This window comes from Carassius carassius, chromosome 4, assembly GCF_963082965.1.
Source record: "Carassius carassius chromosome 4, fCarCar2.1, whole genome shotgun sequence".
NCBI classification, from domain to species: Eukaryota; Metazoa; Chordata; class Actinopteri; order Cypriniformes; family Cyprinidae; genus Carassius; species Carassius carassius.
The window spans coordinates 1,777,970-1,790,240 of NC_081758.1; the positions used below are offsets into that span (position 1 = coordinate 1,777,970).

Below are 12,271 nucleotides of genomic sequence, written 5' to 3' on the forward strand. Positions count from 1 at the left end.
TGAGTTTAACAACGCTCTACTGCAGGTAGAATAGCATCCAGATGTGAGTTTACCAAAACATCGCTCAATTGCAGGTAAAACACTATTCAGAGGTGAGTTTAACAACGCTCTACTGCAGGTAGAATAGCATCCAGATGTGAGTTTACCAAAACAGCGCTCAACTGCAGGTAAAACACTATTCAGAGGTGAGTTTAACAACGCTCTACTGCAGGTAGAATAGCATCCAGATGTGAGTTTACCAAAACAGCGCTCAACTGCAGGTAAAACACTATTCAGAGGTGAGTTTAACAACGCTCTACTGCAGGTAGAATAGCATCCAGATGTGAGTTTACCAAAACAGCGCTCAACTGCAGGTAAAACACTATTCAGAGGTGAGTTTAACAACGCTCTACTGCAGGTAGAATAGCATCCAGATGTGAGTTTACCAAAACAGCGCTCAACTGCAGGTAAAACACTATTCAGAGGTGAGTTTAACAACGCTCTACTGCAGGTAGAATAGCATCCAGATGTGAGTTTACCAAAACAGCGCTCAACTGCAGATAAAACACTATTCAGAGGTGAGTTTAACAACGCTCTACTGCAGGTAGAATAGCATCCAGATGTGAGTTTACCAAAACAGCGCTCAACTGCAGGTAAAACACTATTCAGAGGTGAATTTAACAACGCTCTACTGCAGGTAGAATAGCATCCAGATGTGAGTTTACCAAAACATCGCTCAATTGCAGGTAAAACACTATTCAGAGGTGAGTTTAACAACGCTCTACTGCAGGTAGAATAGCATCCAGATGTGAGTTTACCAAAACAGCGCTCAACTGCAGGTAAAACACTATTCAGAGGTGAGTTTAACAACGCTCTACTGCAGGTAGAATAGCATCCAGATGTGAGTTTACCAAAACAGCGCTCAACTGCAGGTAAAACACTATTCAGAGGTGAGTTTAACAACGCTCTACTGCAGGTAGAATAGCATCCAGATGTGAGTTTACCAAAACAGCGCTCAACTGCAGGTAAAACACTATTCAGAGGTGAGTTTAACAACGCTCTACTGCAGGTAGAATAGCATCCAGATGTGAGTTTACCAAAACAGCGCTCAACTGCAGATAAAACACTATTCAGAGGTGAGTTTAACAACGCTCTACTGCAGGTAGAATAGCATCCAGATGTGAGTTTACCAAAACAGCGCTCAACTGCAGGTAAAACACTATTCAGAGGTGAGTTTAACAACGCTCTACTGCAGGTAGAATAGCATCCAGATGTGAGTTTACCAAAACAGCGCTCAACTGCAGGTAAAACACTATTCAGAGATGAGTTTAACAACGCTCCGCGGTGCGTGCAGTAAGGTTTTTTTTTTTTTTTTTGTGCGTGCAGTAAGCAGTTTAAGCGTTTTCTTTCTTATTTTTTAATAGGAGTCTGGTATTGATAAATAAATGTATATATGCTTGTGTTCGATTAATCAATGTCTTGTTTATTTATTTATTTATTAAATATCCTCTAAATTAATAACTCTGACGTCATTGTATGGCGCGATCGTGATCCCAAGGTCCATTGCGTTTTTCCCTTTCCACTCGGTAAGTAGAAAAGTTAATTAATAGAGATCGAGACTATTCTTAAATTTACATAATAAAACTGTAGAATCAGGACAAGTTGTGTTTAGAACTTTTAGACGTGTAAGGCAGCAATTTATTAGGACGGTTAATGATAGAAAACTTTATATATATATATATATATATATATATATATATATATATATATATATATATATATATATTTAAATTACTTGATGCACCACATGTGCAGTAGGCTAGCAAAGTTAGCTAATTCAATTCAAAGTTAATTTTTTTTCGCATATAATCATGAAGGTGCAATCATGGGGAATACAAGATTTTCAGTACTGATGTGTTTCCAGTTACCTATTTTATATAGCTCAAACTATTAAGCCATTTTAGCTAACATTATAAATGGTCAGGCCAGTAATTGTTTAAAATCCACGGATAATTTGATAATAAATGCCTAAATATTATCTATAATAAACAGTAGAAACAAATTCATAACAACAACAGTATTGTGTCTCAGCACAATTTCTCACTATAGAATAAATAATTTAAATGTTCTTTCAGAGGTTATATAGGAGGCTATGTTAAACATTGCAACTTTTCTATTTCTTTCTTTTGTATTAAAATAACAAAATTCCACCTGCCCAAGCCCATTTATTCACACATGGTGCAACCCAAAATCAACCAAATGGGTGGATAAACTGTTAAATCTGGCAACATTGATGAAGAATACTGGTGTAAAGTGTAAGGCACATGTGTCAAACTCAGTTCCCGGAGGGTCGCAGCCCTGCAGAGTTTATTTCCAACCCTAATCAAATGCACCTTACTCAGCTAATCGAGTCCTTAAGGTTTATTTGAAAGTTAAAGGTATGTTTCCTGGAGCAGGGCTGAGCCCCTTCAGGAACTGAGTTTGACACCTCTGGTGTAAGGTGTTCAATTATTAATATATTTTTTTTCTCTCATCAGGTCTTTCAAATTTGCCTGCTCTTTATTCCAAACCCCGACCACACATACAGACAAACACACTCACTCACTCACTCACTCACTCACTCACTCACTCACTCACTCACTCACACACACACAATAAAGGCACTTTTAAGAGCCACGTCTGTCCTGTTTACCTGTCTGTGCTGTAGTTTACTTGTCACTCTCTTTTTAGCTCTCTCTATATCTTTATCTCTATTTTCATCTTTATTTGTTTTATTTGACCATCCTTCCATTTCTCTTAATAGTTCCTAAAAATCCTCTTTATCGTAACAGTTTGTACATCTGTTGTTTGTTTTTGTGTATATTTCTTGTCTAGTCATGACAAGGCCCAAATTCAGGCCCTGCCCTTCTTGCCAGACTCCCAATCAGGCAAGCAGGAAAACTTGTCATGTCTGCTTTGGAAGCCTCTCCACCAAAAACAAAATAAAAGAAAAAGTGGCATCACTGGATAGCCAGTGGGGGAAATCTGTCCTTAAAAGCAGAAATGCTGGGCGTATAATTGATTCTGCCCGTATTGCAGTAAGTTAAAAAGTTCATATTTCATACATTATTGTGAAGTGAAACCGAAAGGCCATGTTTTTGACATACTGAATACCATACTAATATGATCTGGCCTTTACAAACATATTTACATACATCTTATTTCATACATGGAAGAATCCATCTTTACTTATACATTTTGTTAAAGAGTTACAAAATTGTATTCTGTGTCAAGTATTAAGTAAGTCATGATCGCAATGGCAGAAACTGTAGCAGTACCTCTGGCCTTACCTTATATTGATGATCGATTGTATACAGTTCAAGAGTAATGTGTCTTCTAAAATAATCTTAATGAAACTGTCGGATACAAGCCAATTTTATTTATTGGGAAACAGGATAAAAGGGCTTCAAATAAGTGGGTGGCAGATATTATCACGCATCCGCACCCCACTCCTGTCACCAAAGTGTTTTTGGAGAAAACATGCGGAGGGCTTATGAGTTTATCTTAACAAAAGGTAAGAGTAATGTTTTTGTTTAGAATACATGTATATTTCTTTGTTACTATGTACATATTAAATTTGTATTTTAGCAACCTCCACAGCACAGCAGCCGGAGAGCGTCGCCGCGGAGCAGCCGCAGAGCGTCCAGCCGGAGAGCGTCGCCACGGAGCAGCCGGAGAGCGTCGCCACGGAGCAGCCGGAGAGCATCCAGCCGGAGAGCGTCGCCGCGGAGCAGCCGGAGAGCGTCCAGCCGGAGAGCGTCGCCACGGAGCAGCCGGAGAGCGTCGCCGCGGAGCAGCCGGAGAGCGTCCAGCCGGAGAGCGTCGCCGCGGAGCAGCCGGAGAGCATCCAGCCGGAGAGCGTCGCCACGGAGCAGCCGGAGAGCGTCCAGCCGGAGAGCGTCGCCGTGGAGCAGCCGGAAAGCGTCCAGCCGGAGAGCGTCGCCACGGAGCAGCCGGAGAGCGTCCAGCCGGAGAGCGTCGCCACGGAGCAGCCGGAGAGCGTCGCCACGGAGCAGCCGGAGAGCGTCGCCGTGGAGCAGCCGGAGAGCGTCCAGCCGGAGAGCGTCGCCGCGGAGCAGCCGGAGAGCGTCGCCGCGGAGCAGCCGGAGAGCGTCGCCGCGGAGCAGCCGGAGAGCGTCGCCGCGGAGCAGCCGGAGAGCGTGCAGCCGGAGAGCGTCGCCACGGAGCAGCCGGAGAGCGTGCAGCCGGAGAGCGTCGCCGCGGAGCAGCCGGAGAGCCTCACCAAGCAGTCTGAAACTGTATTTGTTCTCAATCTTGTTCCTGTGTCTTGCTCGCTCTCTCCATGTGTCGCCGTGGACACATGGAGCGCCGTGTCGCTGTATCGCCGTGGAGCAGCCGGAGAGCGTCCAGCCGGAGAGCGTCGCCGCGGAGCAGCCGGAGAGCGTCACCGTGGAGCAGCCGGAGAGCGTCCAGCCGGAGAGCGTCGCCACGGAGCAGCCGGAGAGCGTGCAGCCGGAGAGCGTCCAGCCGGAGAGCGTCGCCGCGGAGCAGCCGGAGAGCCTCACCAAGCAGTCTGAAACTGTATTTGTTCTCAATCTTGTTCCTGTGTCTTGCTCGCTCTCTCCAACCTCTCTCTCTCCTCCTTCCTCTGTTACTTCTACAACTGTTCTTCCCTCACTTTCTTCCCCTCTTCCACCTCCACTGCGACAGAGGAAAAGAAGGTTAAACACCTTTACCGCGTCACACTCTACCACCCCTGTCTCTCCTCCATATCCATTTGCCTCTTCCATTTCCAAGCCTTTGAGTCAGGAGGTGCCACTGGTAAAGAACAGAAGAAAAGGTAACTTTTTGCATGGTACAACTTACTCCACACTATTAATAAATTTGCTCCCAGTCAAAGCTGACTTCATCTAAATTGGATTCATTCAGCTAACCAGGACATTGATAGCCAGTTCACAGTATTTTGTTATTTACATAGCTATTTAGCTCTGTGTTAGTGGCCAATGTCCAAGGGCGTTGGGAAACCAATCCTGTACATTTTGCTTGATTGACAAAAACAGGAACAAATTCACTTTGACACGAATGGAAAAGACTGCATATCTCACATGTGAATTTATAAATATGGGCTTGTGTGATTCAGCTACAAAGCATAGCATTTGTGGCTTAAAAAACTTGTCTTTTCATTATTTCAGGTTGTCAAAAATGTAGTAGGCAGAAGGTTTTCCTTTTTGATAAAATAACTGGGGAACGAATAAATGAGGTAAAATGTCTTATTAGGCCATGTGCTGGCCTTTCAAAGGTAATATCCAGTGATTGCTTAAACAGTTAAAGTAATTATTACTTGTGTTTGTTTGTGTTTGTGTAGGGGAAAGCTGAATTGAAAGTTCACTGGTTGCCTTGCACTGTGTGGTAAGTCATGTTTTATTTCCTAGTTAATTCCATTTCAATGCAATGGATTAGTCCATTCCATGACCCAATACAATGTTGGCAAATTTCAACTGCTTTCTTGCAAGCAGCATGGAAGTTCATGTCAGTGATGTCCAGTGTTGTGGAAAGTAATGCATTGCAATATTACATTACTCCCTAAAAAAGTAACTCATTGCGTTACTTAGTTACTTTTTATTTGCATTACTTTTTTCACCTGGGCTTGTTTGTTTGTTTGTTTTTAATAACAACAAAAAATATATATTTTGGCAAATTTTAAGGCCCTTTCACACCAAACATGAAATTAATAAGCCTCTGGCAGAAGGAAATGCATATCCATTCCTGTACAGTGAAGGGCGTAAATGTTCACATTTAGTCTAGATCAGGGGTGGCAAACCCTGGTCCTGGAGAGCCACAGTCCTGCGGAGTTCAGCTCCAACCCTAATCAAACACACCTGAACAAGATCATCAAGGTCTGAAAGGTTGCTAGAAAGCTACAGGCAGGTGAGTTTTTATGAAGGTTGGAGCTAAACTCTGCAGGACTGAGAGCTACAACAACCATCATGTTCACACAGCGCACACAACACCTCTTTAGCACTTTATTTCTCTCAACATTAGGACAGGAGAGCTGTCAGTCAATAAATGTGGAAAAGTAACTTAGATATTTTGTTATAAGCTCCCAGATCTTGGTAAATAATCCTCTGAGGTAGCCTGTAGAAAACCGGTGTGAGGTCGATGGTCAGTACTCTGATTTAAATAGCGATGAGCTAGAGGCATTGGGAAGAGCTAGATCTGCAATCCTGAGGATCAGACAGAAAAACAAATAAAGGGATTGGTGCAGGTGCCATTTACATAAAAAAAAAGAGTTATAGTATGTAAAGTGTGTTTGTGTGTGCGTTCTTGTATACATGGTTGTATAGAAGGACACAAATGTGTGTAATGACATGGGTATTACAATATAAACATGGTTTATGAGGACACACTAAACAGTGTTTTTTTTTATTCAAAAATGCTGACAGTTTCCTGTGATGGGTAGGTTTAAGCCAGGCACACACTTAAGGATTGTAAGGCTTGTTATGACTGTAATTTGATACTTACGACTGATCATGCCCAAGTGTGTCAAGTCATAGCCAGTTGCGTTTAGTCAGTGTTTACAGTCGCATTTAAATTACTTGTTAAATGTGCTTTAGTCAAAGAAAACTGTCTTTGTGTGTTGAACTCAGAATGTTTCAGCTAGTCGTTAAGTGTGTCCCTGACTATAGAGGCAGAATATACAGTTTGCTAATGTAGAATATACAGTTTGTACAGTGTAAAAACATAACGCCTATAAAATGTCCCCGCAATTCACAAAAACAAACGTGTGTGAGTGTGTGTGTGTGTAACTGAAATTATTCGTCTTGAGTCTGGTTGTTAACTGAGTGTGTCTAAATTTGGAATGCTTGGAAGACTATTCCATAGTTTCAGAGACAAATGGGAGAATGATCTATATTAGAATATCATATGAAGATCTTGGAATTCTGTGATTGGAGCGGACACAAGGTATTGTTGGTAATGAGGAGCTGCACCATCCAGTGCTTTTCAAGTAATTACTATAATTTTAAAGTAGTTGACAAGCAGCCAATGTATTGACAATGAGATGGTGCTGATTTGATCAAATTTTCTACTTCTAGTAAGTGGCCTAGTGGCTACATTTTAAACTAGCTGAAGCTTATTGAGCCTGCAGGACATCCACCCAATGCATTACAATAGTAGCAGTGATTCATCCCCAAAATTTTTCAGTATCTGAAACACTTAGCATGTGTCATATTTTAGCAAAAGTTCTAAGATGGAAAATCTGTTGTATCCGTGCTGGAAATGTTCATAGGACAGATTGCAGTCGAGCATAAGATCTGTGTTCTAAACTGTTCTGGATGACTTAACAATACATCCACTGAAAGTCAAATTAATAAACTTGCTTTTGGAGGTTTTTTGGACCAATAATTAATATTTCTGTTTTGCCATAATTTCTTAAATGGGATGATACTGGAATTCGTTTGCATTAAAGATGAGAGCAGAGACAGCAGTGATAATAAAATGCATGAGGAAGATCAGAGACAGAGAAGAACAGTAATAAATATTAGTGAAGAGGAGAATAATGAAGGCAATGGGATCAAGATGCAGCCACTACCCTTATCCAGAGTTGGTAGAACTGCCAAATCTGCTTGGAACACAATATGATAACATGCTGAAATTTCTAAACTTATTCTGCCTCTGCAAGTCAGAAGTAGCCACTTTTCAACTAATCCAAGAGTGTTTTTATTAACAAATAGGAGATTTTCCTCAACCCACTAATATAACTTAATCCCTCAGTTTATCAGAAACAATTTGAAATCACTAAATTTTAAAGTACATTGCTTTCAGTGTACAAGAACTGTATGGAAAATTGTAATATTAAAAGTAACTAGTAACACTAGTAAATAAAGCTGCCAGACCTTGTACTTGAGAAAAAAGAGATGTAATGTTATAGAAGTATAAAACTGTGTAAAATGAAAATATGCCAGACAGTAATTATAAACCTGACAGTGATCTTGATTTTTGCTCTTTGTTCTAATAACATTATGTGCACTTATGATGTTTTACAGTGGCAAAACCTGGGATGACACATGGGAGCCTGCGAGTGAATTCCAACACATTGTGCCAAAGTCCCCACATCCCAACCAGCTTTCAGCATGACAACATAGTCACCATAGACACCTGGACTCATCAAGCACCCTTCAATGCAGTTTATTTTTGAGTGTTTTTGCTTGCTGTTTGTTCTTCAGTAAAGTTTTTGCACAGTACCCAGTCTCTTTTAGTGTTTAGTCTCTTACAGTTGTCTTTTTAAAAACTTTTTGCATTGGTCTTGAACTGCTTAACAGTGTACCTTGCGAGATCTTAAGTTTCTTGTCCGTGCTCATAAATACCAAATAATACTCCAAAAGCTACTAAATTGTCACTCAAGTTTTGTAGTCATGTTTGAAGTGTTTGATTACAATAATAGATATGAATTACTTTATTATTTATAGTCATAATTGTAATTGCCAATTTATTATAAGTTTTCCTTGCATTTAGTCTAGTTTTTAGTCTAGCTTCTTTAAAGGGAAGAAAATAATATGTTTCCTGATGGCAGACTTGCATCTCCTGGTTTGTAAAAAAAAAAAAAATTATTCTGGGTGAACTATCCCTTTAACATACAGCTGGAGAGCTTTTTATTTCCCAAACCCTAATGTGGACAGTCCAATTATTCTCGTTTAGCTGCCTATAAGGTGTCATATAGATGATAACAGCATATAGGAATGCTAATATAGAAGCAGATTAGAATAAAACAAGCTAGTTGGCCATTGACAACACACTCAGAAGCACAAGTCGTTTCAAATACAGCCTTCCCAAGACCAATAACTTGCGAGCGATCTACTATGATGGTAACCAGGCACGCACATTTTACTGCATAACTATAATATTGACAAGATTTTCTTAAATGTCATAACAGCCCACAAATAAACAATTTTTTATGTGCTAATTTTGTAGTTCCTACTGCTTTACAAAAATATCTAATAGTAACATTAATGTCCCACTTTCACTTAATTTTTCACTTTCACTTAAGACTAGTGACATCTTTAATAAATCTACTTTTTATGTCAGAAATCAAATGACTAGTTCTGGTTTGATTGTTTCCCTGAAATATCAAGCTAAACATGTATTCCTTCATTTTCTTAATTCCTTTATTACAAAATTAAGGTCCTAAACAATGTGATTTCTCAAAACATCTTTAATGAAAAACAATACTGACCCTTTTTTGACTGATCCCTGCTTGATCTCGGCCTTGCATAGACAATATTTCCATGCGCGTCTCTTTTTCTCCAGTGCACCTTTGGTTGCCTTGGCTCAGGTGTCTTTGATGGTGCTGCTGCCGCCTCCTCTTCTTGCAGCTCACCAAGGAAGTCATCAAGACTTTGGAGCTCATCCTTCAGTTCTTGATGATCAACCAAGTTATCCAAGACCATTAGATTTTCTTGGATTTCTGAATCACTCATGGACATAGTGATGGACAGAAAAACAAACAGACAGAAAGACTCGCAACAAAGAGATGGACAAATAAAACAAATATACAGGGAGGGGGGACAAAGAGAGGAGAGGGGAGCGAGAAAGAGAGCTGAAGAGAGTACAGGTGATGGGTACAGGTTAACAAGACGGACGTGGCTCTGAGAAGTGCCTTTGTTATTTATTTGTGTGTGTATGTGTATGTGGTGGAGTGTTAGAATAAAGATATTTTTTGCTGGCAAATTTGAGGGACCTAATGATAAAGAAAAAGCATACAAACAGACAAACAAAAAAACAGAATTTAACATTTTACACCAGTATTCTCTTCACCTGTGTTGCCAGATTGGGCTTGAATGTATGTAAAATTGATTTTATTAATTGCTAATTGATTGTGATTGTTAATAATGTAAGTTTTGCTCTATTTCGCCAACAAAAATAGTTCCAAACAAAACCACAGCAGAACTCACTGTAAAAAAAGTACCTGAATCAATCAATAACTTATGACAACATCATTTATTATTACATTAATTATACACATGGTTTTATTCTATAGTGAGAAATTGTACTGAGACACAATACTGTTGTTGTTATGAATTTGTTTCTACTGTTTATTATAGATAATATTTAGGCATTTATTATCAAATTATCCGTGGATTTTAAACAATTACTGGCCTGACCATTTATAATGTTAGCTAAAATGGCTTAATAGTTTGAGCTATATAAAATAGGTAACTGGAAACAGATCAGTACTGAAAATCTTGTATTCCCCATGATTGCACCTTCATGATTATATGCGAAAAAAAATTAACTTTGAATTGAATTAGCTAACTTTGCTAGCCTACTGCACATGTGGTGCAGCAAGTAATTTAAATATATATATATATATATATATATATAAAGTTTTCTATCATTAACCGTCCTAATAAATTGCTGCCTTACACGTCTAAAAGTTCTAAACACAACTTGTCCTGATTCTACAGTTTTAGTTTTTATGTAAATTTAAGAATAGTCTCGATCTCTATTAATTAACTTTTCTACTTACCGAGTGGAAAGGGAAAAACGCAATGGTGGACCTTGGGATCACGATCGCGCCATACAATGACGTCAGAGTTATTAATTTAGAGGATATTTAATAAATAAATAAATAAACAAGACATTGATTAATCGAACACAAGCATATATACATTTATTTATCAATACCAGACTCCTATTAAAAAAATAAGAAAGAAAAACTGCTTACTGCACGCAAAAAAAAAAAAAACGCACCGCAGAGCGTTGTTAAACTCATCTCTGAATAGTGTTTTACCTGCAATTGAGCGCTGTTTTGGTAAACTCACATCTGGATGCTATTCTACCTGCAGTAGAGCGTTGTTAAACTCACCTCTGAATAGTGTTTTACCTGCAGTTGAGCGCTGTTTTGGTAAACTCACATCTGGATGCTATTCTACCTGCAGTAGAGCGTTGTTAAACTCACCTCTGAATAGTGTTTTACCTGCAGTTGAGCGCTGTTTTGGTAAACTCACATATGGATGCTGTTCTACCTGCAGTAGAGCGTTGTTTTGGTAAACTCACATCTGGATGCTGTTCTACCTGCAGTAGAGCGTTGTTAAACTCATCTCTGAATAGTGTTTTACCTGCAGTTGAGCGCTGTTTTGGTAAACTCACATATGGATGCTGTTCTACCTGCAGTAGAGCGTTGTTTTGGTAAACTCACATCTGGATGCTGTTCTACCTGCAGTAGAGCGTTGTTAAACTCATCTCTGAATAGTGTTTTACCTGCAGTTGAGCGCTGTTTTGGTAAACTCACATCTGGATGCTATTCTACCTGCAGTAGAGCGTTGTTAAACTCACCTCTGAATAGTGTTTTACCTGCAGTTGAGCGCTGTTTTGGTAAACTCACATCTGGATGCTATTCTACCTGCAGTAGAGCGTTGTTAAACTCACCTCTGAATAGTGTTTTACCTGCAGTTGAGCGCTGTTTTGGTAAACTCACATATGGATGCTGTTCTACCTGCAGTAGAGCGTTGTTTTGGTAAACTCACATCTGGATGCTGTTCTACCTGCAGTAGAGCGTTGTTAAACTCATCTCTGAATAGTGTTTTACCTGCAGTTGAGCGCTGTTTTGGTAAACTCACATCTGGATGCTATTCTACCTGCAGTAGAGCATTGTTAAACTCATCTCTGAATAGTGTTTTACCTGCAGTTGAGCGCTGTTTTGGTAAACTCACATCTGGATGCTATTCTACCTGCAGTAGAGCGTTGTTAAACTCACCTCTGAATAGTGTTTTACCTGCAGTTGAGCGCTGTTTTGGTAAACTCACATCTGGATGCTATTCTACCTGCAGTAGAGCGTTGTTAAACTCACCTCTGAATAGTGTTTTACCTGCAGTTGAGCGCTGTTTTGGTAAACTCACATCTGGATGCTATTCTACCTGCAGTAGAGCGTTGTTAAACTCACCGCTGAATAGTGTTTTACCTGCAGTTGAGCGCTGTTTTGGTAAACTCACATCTGGATGCTATTCTACCTGCAGTAGAGCGTTGTTAAACTCACCGCTGAATAGTGTTTTACCTGCAGTTGAGCGCTGTTTTGGTAAACTCACATCTGGATGCTATTCTACCTGCAGTAGAGCGTTGTTAAACTCACCGCTGAATAGTGTTTTACCTGCAGTTGAGCGCTGTTTTGGTAAACTCACATCTGGATGCTATTCTACCTGCAGTAGAGCGTTGTTAAACTCACCTCTGAATAGTGTTTTACCTGCAGTTGAGCGCTGTTTTGGTAAACTCACATCTGGATGCTATTCTACCTGCA

At 39.9% G+C, this 12,271-nt stretch overlaps 1 long non-coding RNA gene across 1 annotated transcript; it reads left to right on the plus strand.

The window, feature by feature from the left end:
• The first annotated feature begins 4,487 nt into the window (after positions 1–4,487).
• Positions 4,488–8,493, plus strand: LOC132129120 (uncharacterized). Its single transcript, XR_009428440.1, has 4 exons — positions 4,488–4,819; positions 5,172–5,239; positions 5,345–5,388; positions 8,025–8,493. It is a non-coding gene; the product is annotated as an uncharacterized LOC132129120 (long non-coding RNA).
• The last annotated feature ends 3,778 nt before the right edge of the window (positions 8,494–12,271 follow it).